Below are 2,500 nucleotides of genomic sequence, written 5' to 3' on the forward strand. Positions count from 1 at the left end.
GCCCATTATGACTCCTCGCCCGCACGCTCAAGCACCCCGGCGTGCACGTGGTCATCGTATGCTAAAAAATGAAGTTTGGAGTTTGGGTTTGAAAATTTTATGCGAGCTTCCTAGAAGCCTAAGAAATGCTTTGCTCGAGACGAATTTCGATTTGGAGGTCCCCCGAGTTAATTTTGCCCATTATGACTCCTCGTCCGCACGCTCGTGCACCCCGACGTGCACGTGGGCATCGTATGCTAAAAAATGAAGTTTGGAGTTTGGGTTTGAAAATTTTATGGGAGCTTCCTAGAAGACTAAGAAATGCTTTGCTCGAGACGGATTTCGATTTGGAGGTCCCCCGAGTTAATTTTGCCCATTATGACTCCTCGCCCGCACGCTCGTGCACCCCGACGTGCACGTGGGCATCGTATGCTAAAAAATGAAGTTTGGAGTTTGGGTTTGAAAATTTTATGGGAGCTTCCTAGAAGACTAAGAAGTGCTTTGCTCGAGACGGATTTCGATTTGGAGGTCCCCCGGGTTAATTTTACCCATTATGACTCCTCGCCCGCACGCTCGTGCACCCCGACGTGCACGTGGGCATGGTATGCTAAAATTGAAGTTTGGAGTTTGGGTTTGAAAATTTTATGGGAGCTTCCTAGAAGCCTAAGAAATGCTTTGCTCGAGACGGATTTCGATTTGGAGGTCCCCCGAGTTAAGTTTGCCCTTTATGACTCCTCGCCCGCATGCTCGTGCACACCGGCGTGCACGTGGGCATCGTATGCTAAAAAATGAAGTTTGGAGTTTGGGTTCAGAAATCTTATGGGAGCTTCCTAGAAGCCTAAGAAATGCTTTGCTCGAGACGGATTTCGATTTAGATTTCCGCCGTGTTAATTTTGCCAATTACGGCTCCTCGCGCGCACGCTCAAGCACCCCGACGTGCACACCGGCGCGCACGTGGGCATCGTATGCTAAAAAATGAAGTTTGGAGTTTGGGTTTGAAAATTTTACGGGAACTTCCTAGAAGCCTAAGAAATGCTTTGCTCGAGACGGATTTCGATTTGGAGGTCCCCCGAGTTAATTTTGCCCATTACGACTCCTCGCCCGCATGCTCGTGCACACCGGCGTGCACGTGGGCATCGTATGCTAAAAAATGAAGTTTGGAGTTTGGGTTTGAAAATTTTATGGGAGCTTCCTAGAAGACTAAGAAGTGCTTTGCTCGAGACGGATTTCGATTTAGATTTCCGCCGTGTTAATTTTGCCAATTACGGCTCCTCGCGCGCACGCTCAAGCACCCCGACGTGCACACCGGCGCGCACGTGGGCATCGTATGCTAAAAAATGAAGTTTGGAGTTTGGGTTTGAAAATTTTACGGGAACTTCCTAGAAGCCTAAGAAATGCTTTGCTCGAGACGGATTTCGATTTGGAGGTCCCCCGAGTTAATTTTGCCCATTACGACTCCTCGCCCGCACGCTCGTGCACCCCGGCGTGCACGTGGGCATCGTATGCTAAAAAATGAAGTTTGGAGTTTGGGTTCGGAAATTTTATGGGAGCTTCCTAGAAGCCTAAGAAATGCTTTGCTCGAGACGGATTTTGATTTGGAGATCCCACGAGTTAGTTTTTGCCCATTATGACTCCTCGCCCGCACGCTCAAGCACCCCGGCGTGCACGTGGGCATCGTATGCTAAAAAATGAAGTTTGGAGTTTGGGTTCGGAAATTTTATGGGAGCTTCCTAGAAGCCTAAGAAGTGTTTTGCTCGAGACGGATTTCGATTTGGAGGTCCCCCGAGTTAGTTTTGCCCATTATGACTCCTCCCCCGCACGCTCAAGCACCCCCGCGTGCACGGGGGCATTGTATGCTAAAAAATGAAGTTTGGAGTTTGGGTTTGGAAATTTTATGGGAGCTTCCTAGAAGCCTAAGAAGTGCTTTGCTCGAGACGGATTTCGATTTGGAGGTCCCCCGAGTTAATTTTGCCCATTATGACTCCTCGCCCGCACGCTTAAGCACCCCCGCGTGCACGTGGGCATTGTGTGCTAAAAAATGAAGTTTGGAGTTTGGGTTTGTAAATTTGATGGGAGCTTCCTAGAAGCCTAAGAAGTGCTTTGCTCGAGACGGATTTCGATTTGAAGGTCCCCCGTGTTAATTTTGCCCATTACGGCTCCTCGCCCGCACGCTCAAGCACCCCGGCGTGCACGTGGGCATTGTATGCTAAAAAATAAAGTTTGGAGTTTGGGTTTGGAAGTTTTATGGGAGCTTCCTAGAAGCTTAAGAAGTGTTTTGCTCGAGACGGATTTCGATTTGGAGGTCCCCCGAGTCAATGTTGCCCATTATGGCTCCTCTCCCGCATGCTCAAGCACCCCTGCGTGCACGTGGGCATTGTATGCTAAAAAATAAAGTTTGGAGTTTGGGTTTGGAAGTTTTATGGGAGCTTCCTAGAAGCTTAAGAAGTGTTTTGCTCGAGACGGATTTCGATTTGGAGGTCCCCCGAGTCAATGTTGCCCATTATGGCTCCTCGCCCGCACG

The sequence above is a fragment of the Cornus florida genome, unplaced genomic scaffold (genome assembly GCF_030987335.1).
Source record: "Cornus florida cultivar Cherokee Brave unplaced genomic scaffold, ASM3098733v1 CherokeeBrave_3.0.0_Hap2_scaffold_74, whole genome shotgun sequence".
Classification (NCBI taxonomy): domain Eukaryota; kingdom Viridiplantae; phylum Streptophyta; class Magnoliopsida; order Cornales; family Cornaceae; genus Cornus; species Cornus florida.